This window comes from Haliotis rubra, unplaced genomic scaffold (assembly GCF_003918875.1).
Source record: "Haliotis rubra isolate DU_JTF1 unplaced genomic scaffold, ASM391887v1 Scf204, whole genome shotgun sequence".
NCBI classification, from domain to species: Eukaryota; Metazoa; Mollusca; class Gastropoda; order Lepetellida; family Haliotidae; genus Haliotis; species Haliotis rubra.
In genome coordinates, this window is record NW_025766048.1 from 1,298,555 (window position 1) to 1,309,401 (window position 10,847).

Consider the following 10,847-nt stretch of genomic DNA (forward strand, 5'->3'; position numbering starts at 1 on the left):
CACCGGTCATCGGTCACCGGTCACATCGACCGAAAATAGCTTGAAATATTTCAGACTAATTGTAAATATTGTTTTTGGTGTTGGAAACATGCCCCTAGTAATGGTGTTTGAGCAGATTGTGGTAGATCACATGTTTATGTGGTTTCCTGCGTAGTGAGTGAGTGAGTGAGTGAGTGAGTGAGTGAGTTAGTTTTACGCTGCCTTTAGCAATATTCCAGCAAAAATCAAGGCTTCAAATGGGCTTCACACTTTGTGCCCATGTGGGGAATCGATCCTGGGTCTTCGGCGTGACGAGGGCACGCCTTAACCACTAGGCTACCCCACCTCCCCGGATTGTTACGAAGTGGGCATTAGCTATTGGTGTAAGTAGCTATTTTAAAGGCGACCAGTGATCGTTATCCAAAACAGTTTTATTTACTTATGAAGAAATTAGATTGAGCTGGCACAGAAACTTGAGCATCAGTTGCTATGGTTTCGGATTTGCATAATACAGTCAGGATGTTGGCGATATTTTCCATTTCATTTCCGTTTTCAAGAATACACTTCTTGATTGTGATAAACAGCGTATTCCTGGTAAACTAAGTAACTCTCTATCTAAGATATATCAAAGAAGTCAAAACATGATAAATGTTGAATATTATGTTACTTCCATTACTCACATAGCAATTAGAAGACATATATATATGTTTACTTGCATGCACTTCCATTGAGATGTAACATTGGATATTAACTGTAGTAACATATGTAAAATGTGTGACTTCGGCTCAAATAAAAACGAAATTCATTTCATGTTTGAATGCTAAGGCGAATCCAGAAATACCCAAGATGGTCCTTAGACATTTTAGGGGGGGTCGTAACCCACCCGGCCCGCGACCCCGCGACACCCCCCCCACACACACACACACACACACGCACACCACACACACAGAGTGTGTAACGTTCTTCATCTGTATTGTATCTTAAGGATATAAAATATCTAACCTAACAACTCGTCTCATCATACATACATTCATTCATATACTAACGGAAAAAGTGACTGTGCATAACATGAAACTGCGTAAAATAAAAGGTATTTGAAATGTTGAAATATAACCCTAAATAAACATGTAGCAAAGCAATTTGCACACACACACAAAAAAACAACCCCAAACAAACACACACACACACACACTTGGATCAGAATACACCTTTATTAGAGATAAAATTTATATTTTCCATATTGTGGTGGGGATAGCATACAGACTAAATTTCTTCATTTGTTTGGCAGCTGTTGTACCCATACATATTTTAACGGTTATATTACAGAAACTCTTGCTGTTAGAAAATACATCTCCTGTAATAAGTTCACTGCTTTTTGTCTCTATATAATTTGCTACTCTTTATATTAATAATAATAATAAATGTGCATTTATAATGCGCGCAATCCAGACAGATATGCCTGCTCAAGGCGCTACAATGGGAATGTATAAAGATAAAAGTCAGGGAGTGTTGAGTGGAGTTAAATGTCACTATGATACTTGGAGAACATATGGGTCTTTAGTCTTGATTTGAATTTCTCAAAAGTTGGACACAGTTTCAACTCTGATGGAAGTGAGTTCCAGAGGATAGGGGCAGTGCTGGAGAAGGATCTGGAGCCATCTGGAGACATATTCAATATGTCGCATTGTCGCGTGTCCGTTTCAGTCAATTTTTAGGCTTCTCTTTACACATCTTAGATAGGGCGACACGCGACAACGCGACATATTTTGACCTTTGAAATTGTCGCTATGTCGCGTGTCGACCTTTGGAGGAATAAAAAAATAATATTATTCAAAACGCGACACGCGACATCGCGACAATGCGACGAATGGGCGAAATGTCGCGTGTCGCGTTTTGGTTTATTTTGCCTCATTTTACTTGTTTTTGAGAGGGCGACAATGCGACAACGCGACAATGTCCCTTCTCGGATTCCATACTGAACCAACGTTTATCCCAATTCAGCTAACGTCAATGCTTGATTCTGAGCTTGACGTCAACGTCACCCCATGTCATCCGAAGCGTGCTCAACAGGGGACATATGAATTGTATTATGTTTACTTGAAGCTCTAATACCAAACGTACTTGCACTACCAAATTCAGGCATGAACATATGAATAAATTTTAATTAAAATAAGAAAGGTGATAATGTTATTGAATGGACATTGACATTAATTGTTATGGTAGTGACACAATAACGGTAGGGACATTTTTAATAATAGCCAGCGTTACATGTTTATTTTAAAATATATTTAATGAAATTTGTCAGATATTTCAGAATGGTTAAAGAATATGTAATAGGCAAAAGAATTACTTATGGATGTCCCTGTCATGTTAAAAACAGGTAAAGACTGCATGTTACGGCAGCGACACTGTGACGGTATATAATGCTGCAACTACAGTGCAGAGTTCAAATGTTCTACATAAACTACAAATGACATGTGTTTTTGGTAATAACCCTGCCTTCATAAACTACATAATTCATTAGTAAGTGATTGTTGGTATTCATTACTGATTAATGGGTTAAACCATTACAGACTGAGATAATCAGTATGCTAAAGTGATCAACAGCATGAGCATCGATCTGCGCAATTGGGAACCGATGACATGTGTCAACCAAGTCAGCGAAACTGACCACCCGATCCCTTTAGTCGCCTCTTACGACAAGCATTAGTAGCCTTTAATGGCAAGCACATGGGTTGCTGAAGACCTATTCTACCCCGGATCTTCACGGGTCGGGTCGTGTGTGTGTGTGTGTGTGTGGGGCGGGGGGGGGTGGATGTGGACGTATTGGGAGGATACCCGGGGAACAGCTAGCCAAGGGAGTACCGGAATGTTCTACTGTCTCGGGACTCAGTCACAGCAATCGACATGTGGACGGGCATTATCTTGCGTTACGTCTCTGTCCTTGAATGAAACGTTGCACATGGGACCCATTGACTCATCCCTGTATCGCAGACCTAACAGTTTGCCATTGACAAGTTGTGTCCCATCGTGAAATGGGATTCCTCCCAATACCATGTAACGCTTCAAACAGCCACCAAACAGCTCACGTCAGCCTACCGCCCACATCGCCGTCTGTACGGCCTTGTCCAGCCATCACAGCTTCCCAGATTATATCTCGACTCGTCAGTGAACAAAACACCATCCCAGTCTTGTCTCCTGTACCGTAGATGCTGTCGGCACCAGGTAAGACGTGCCTGTCGGTGACGTTGGAGAAAAATTGGACGTATTGCAGGCCCTCGGTGTCGGATGTTGTTTTCCCTTTGAATCGGTTCCGTACATAGAGAATACTACACTCATCACAGCACATCATCAAAACACATCATCACAACGTACATCATCACAACACATCGTAACTACATACCATCACCACATCATACGATCATCACTACACACATTATAATTACACACTATCATCACTACATAGATCATCACTACATATCTGGATCACAACACATCATCATTGCATACCATCATAACTACATGCAATCATCACTGCATACCATCACCACTACATACCAGCATCACAACATACCCTCATCACAACAGATCATCACTTCACACGTCATCATTTCACACCATCATCACTACATACCATCATCACAACACATCATCACTACACACATCATCACAAAATACCATCATCACTACATACCGTGATCACAACATACCATCATCGTTACATACATCATCACAACATAAAATCATCACTACTATATCATCACTAAATATATCATCACTACATACATCAATACTTAATACCATCATCACAACACATCATCACTATGTACCATCATCACTACATTCATCATCACTACATACCATCAACACTACATACACCATCACAACATACCATGATCACAACATACCATCATCAGTTCACACCATCATCACAATATACCATCATCAGTACATACATCATCACTACATACCATGATCACTACATACCATCATCACAACACACATCATCACTACATACAGCATCACTACATACATCATCACTACATACATCATCACAACATACAGCATCACTACATACATCATCACTACACACATCATCATTACATACATCATCACAACACATCATCAGTACATACCTCATCACTATACCATCATTGCTACATACCATGATCACTACACACGATCATTACTACATGCCATCATCACTGCATACCATCATCATTACATATAATCATCACTACATAACATCAATACTACCTACCATCATCACTATACCATCATCACTACATACCATCATCACTACACACCATCATCACAACATACATCATCACTACATACAGCATCACTACATACATCATCACAACATACATCATCACTACATACATCATCACTAAACACATCATCATTACATACATCATCACAACACATCATCAGTACATACATCATCATTAAACACCATCATCACTACATACATCATCACTACATACCATTATCACAACACATGGTCACTACATACATCATCACTACATACCATCGTCACTACATACATCATCACAACACATCATCACTATATACATCATCACTACATACCATCATCACTTAGAAGATAAACCTAGTGTGTTTGAAAAATCAGAGACATGCTTTACTGAAATGATGGCGACTAAATTTCAATTGGAACCGAACACTAAGCTTATCTCCATTCTACCATGACCCATTTAAAATCGAACTTCCTCGCTCTGCGGAAGATAGTGCGGTATCCGGCATGCGACGAGAGGCGAATTTAAGTCGTCTATGAAGGGAGTGGTAGGTGCCGTTCGTACTTTTTTAACATTACAACATGAAAAAATATTCTGTCCAAAGAAAACAAACTACATACTACTGTTTATTCAGTGCAATTACATAATGCCCGAGAGCTTGTCTTTTTTTATTCCAACTCCACACGACCGAAAACAAACTATTGTTTGTGTGCCGTGTTACTGTAACACACCCCCACCCCCCACCCCCACCCCGAACCCCCTGCAGAATCGAAGAATAGATCCATTTCTGATCAACCCACGACCTGTAACTAATGGATGGTGTCCAAGCTTTTTTTCAAGGCATACGAACATATTTTTTAAACAGAGACAGCTGAGAGCAGAACTATTTAGTGAACGATGCAACGGATATGATGGAGTATGATCTGGCATAAATGTGGTGTTTCAGGACCGATATCCATGAATTCCCCATTTTAAATTCTAAACAGAAACAACATATATATCGCTTTACCAGGTAAGTAAATGTTTCATTTATGTTTTACTGCACATTTTGTGTAGATAGGATGCATTTTGCAAGGCTTTCTTGATTGTTATGTTAGATATTGTTTGTTTATGTTTGGGGTTGTGTATTGTAATTGTGTTTGAATATATTTATAATAGAAGGTAATTATGATAGTGTGGTTCCCTCATAATTGTGGAGGAAAAATCATATAATTGTATTTTTCGAGTTTAAATAAATATTTTATCAGCATTTCCATCATCTGTTGTGTTGATATTAGTCATGTTGGTGGTCAAGCTGAAGTAGCGTGGCAGTGTTGTATACGTTCACAGTGAAGCGCCTTGAAATCAAGCGCATTTTCTATCCAAACATTTTCAATTGCCTGTGTGGAAAACTCCAAAGTCCCCGTCAAAATCCAAGGAGTTGTTGTTATGATCCGCCATCATTGTGGTCAAACGGAAGTAGTTCTCACAATAAGATTTGTTAATGCGTGGTGAAGCGGCCTTAACATCAGATGAGTGTCAATCCAGAATTGATGCCGTCTGATTTTTCACAACAACCTATCAGAATCTAGTATTTTCTTCATTCATGGTAGAATATACCATCATCACTATATATTATTATCACTACATACGATCATCACTACATACCATCATCACTACATACCATCATCACTATACCATCATCACTACATACCACCATCACTACATACCATCATCACTACATCAAATAATCACTACATACAATCATCACTACATACCATCATCACTACATACAATCATCACTACATAACATCATCACTACATACCATCATCACAAAATACCATCATCACTACATACTGTGATCACAACATACCATCATCGGTACATACATCATCACAACATACAATCATCACTACTATATCATCACTACATATATCATCACTACATACATCAATACTACATACCATCACCACAACACATCATCACTACGTACCATCATCACTACATTCATCATCTCCACATACCATCATCACTACATACCATCATCACTACATATATCATCAGTACATACATCATCACTACATACATCAATACTACCTACCATCATCACAACATACCATCATCACTACATACATCATAACAATATACCATCATCAGTACACACATCATCACTACATACCATTCTCACTACACACGATCATCACAACACACCATCATCACTACATACTTTCATCACTACATATATCATCACTACAAACTTCATCACAACATACATCATCGCTACATACATCATCACTACTTACATCATCATTAAATACATCATCACGACATACCATCATCACTACATACCATCATCATACCACTATCATTAGTACAGACACCATTCCACTCAAACAAGTCATACATCATCATTACACACCATCTTCACCATACACATCATCACTAAATACCATCATCACAACACATCATCACCACATACATCATGATTGCATACCATCGTCCCAAAATACATAATCACAGGACATCATCACTACATACATCATCACTACATACATCATCACAGCATACATCATCACTACATACATCATCAATAATACATCACCACAATACATCATCACTACATACATCATCTCTACATACATCATCCCAACATATCACCACTTGGTATACCATATCATCACTATCATACCTTTCATCTCATCACAACATCATCATTACATCCTATCATAACTACATACTCTCTATCATTACATACCATCATCACTACAAACCATCGTCACTATAAATACCATCATCACTACATATATCATCACTACATACATCATCATCATTACTACATATCAGCATCACAGCATACTGTCATCACAACACATCATCTCTTCACACGTGATCATTACACACCATCATCACTACATACTTCATCACAACATACATCATCACATCTCATCATCACAACACATCATCAATACAGACATCATCACTGCACATCATCAAAATACATCATCACTATGTACATCTTCACAACACATCATCACAACACATCACCACAACATACGATCATCACCACATAGATCATCACTACACACATTATAATTACACATTATCATCACTACATAGAACATCATCACATACATATCTTTGATCACAACATATCATCATTAAATACCATCATAATTACATGTGCAATCACCACTGCATACCATCATCACTACACATACATCATCACTAAATACTTTACCACTACATACCAGCATCAAAACATACCCTCATAAAATCAACAGATCATCACTTCATCACATACGTCATCATTGCACACCATCATCACTACATACCATCATCACAACACATCATTACTACATACCGTATCCACTACATACATCATCACTACATACCATCATCACTACATACCATCATCACTACATACCGTGATCACAACATACCATCATCACTACATAAAATCATCACTACATACAATCATCACTGCATACCATCATCACTACATACCATCATCACTACATACAATCATCACTACATAACATCATTACTACATACCATCATCACAACATACCATCATCACTACATACCATCATCACAACATACATCATCACTACATACAGCATCACTACATACATCATCACAACATACAGCATCACTACATACATCATCACTAGACACATCATCATTGTATACATCATCACAACACATCATCAGTACATACATCATCATTAAACACCATCATCACTACATACATCATCACTACATACAATCATCACTATATCATCATCAATTTATACAGTCATCACTATACCATCATCAGTACATATCACCATCACTACATACCAGCATCACTATACCATCATCACTACATACCATGATCACTACACACGATCATCACTACATACCATCATCATTACATACCATCATCATTACATACCATCATCACTACATACCCTCATCTCAACACATCATCATTACATCCCATCATAACTACATACCATCATCATTACATACCATCATCACTACAAACCATCGTCACTATACCATCATCACTACATATATCATCACTACATACATCATCACTACATATCAGCATCACAGCATACTGTCATCACAACACATCATCACTTCACACGTGATCATTACACACCATCATCACTACATACTTCATCACAACATACATCATCACATCTCATCATCACAACACATCATCAATACAGACATCATCACTGCACATCATCAAAATACATCATCACTATGTACATCTTCACAACACATCATCACACACATCACCTACAACATACGATCATCACCACATAGATCATCACTAATACATTATAACTACACATTATCATCACTACATAGAACATCACTACATATCTGGATCACAACACATCATCATGTATTTCAATATACCATCATAACAACATGCAATCACCACTGCGTATATATCATCACTACAAACATCATCACTACATACTTCACCACTACACATACGCAGTTTCAGGGTCAAAACATGATACCTCATCACAAACAGATCACTACTTCATCGTCATCATTGCACACCATCATCACTACATACCATCATCACAACACACATCATTACTACATACCGTATCCACTATATACATCATCACTACATACCATCATCACTACATACCATCATCACTACATACTGTGATCACAACATACAATCATCACTACATAAAATCATCACTACATACAATCATCACTGCATACCATCATCACTACATACCATCATCACTACATACAATCATCACTACATAACATCATTACTACATACCATCATCACAACATACCATCATCACAACATACCATCATCAGTTCATACATCATCCTTACATACCATCATCACTACATACCATCATCACAACATACATCATCACTACATACAGCATCACTACATACATCATCATTAAACACCATCATCACTACATACATCATCACTACATACAATCATCACTATATCATCATCAATTTATACAGTCATCACTATACCATCATCAGTACATATCACCATCACTACATACCAGCATCACTATACCATCATCACTACATACCATGATCACTACACACGATCATCACTACATACCATCATCATTACATACCATCATCACTACATACCCTCATCTCAACACATCATCATTACATCCCATCATAACTACATACCTCTCATCATTACATACCATCATCACTACAAACCATCGTCACTATACCATCATCACTACATATATCATCACTACATACATCATCACTACATATCAGCATCACAGCATACTGTCATCACAACACATCATCACTTCACACGTGATCATTACACACCATCATCACTACATACTTCATCACAACATACATCATCACATCTCATCATCACAACACATCATCAATACAGACATCATCACTGCACATCATCAAAATACATCATCACTATGTACATCTTCACAACACATCATCACAACACATCACCACAACATACGATCATCACCACATAGATCATCACTACACACATTATAATTACACATTATCATCACTACATAGAACATCACTACATATCTGGATCACAACACATCATCATTAAATACCATCATAACCACATGCAATCACCACTGCATACCATCATCACTACATACATCATCACTACATACTTCACCACTACATACCAGCATCAAAACATACCCTCATCACAACAGATCATCACTTCACACGTCATCATTGCACACCATCATCACTACATACCATCATCACAACACATCATTACTACATACCGTATCCACTACATACATCATCACTACATACCATCATCACTACATACCATCATCACTACATACTGTGATCACAACATACAATCATCACTACATAAAATCATCACTACATACAATCATCACTGCATACCATCATCACTACATACCATCATCACTACATACAATCATCACTACATAACATCATTACTACATACCATCATCACAACATACCATCATCACAACATACCATCATCAGTTCATACATCATCCTTACATACCATCATCACTACATACCATCATCACAACATACATCATCACTACATACAGCATCACTACATACATCATCACAACATACAGCATCACTACATACATCATCACTACACACATCATCATTGTATACATCATCACAACACATCATCAGTACATACATCATCATTAAACACCATCATCACTACATACATCATCACTACATACAATCATCACTATATCATCATCAATTTATACAGTCATCACTATACCATCATCAGTACATATCACCATCACTACATACCAGCATCACTATACCATCATCACTACATACCATGATCACTACACACGATCATCACTACATACCATCATCATTACATACCATCATCATTACATCCCATCATAACTACATACCATCATCACTACATACAATCATCACTACAAAACATCATCACTACATACAATCATCACTATACCATCATCACTACATACCATCATCACTACACACCATCATCACTACATACCATCATCACTACATACCACCATCATTATACCATCATCAGTACACACCATCATCACTGCACACCATCATCACTATACCATCATCACTACATACCATCATCACTA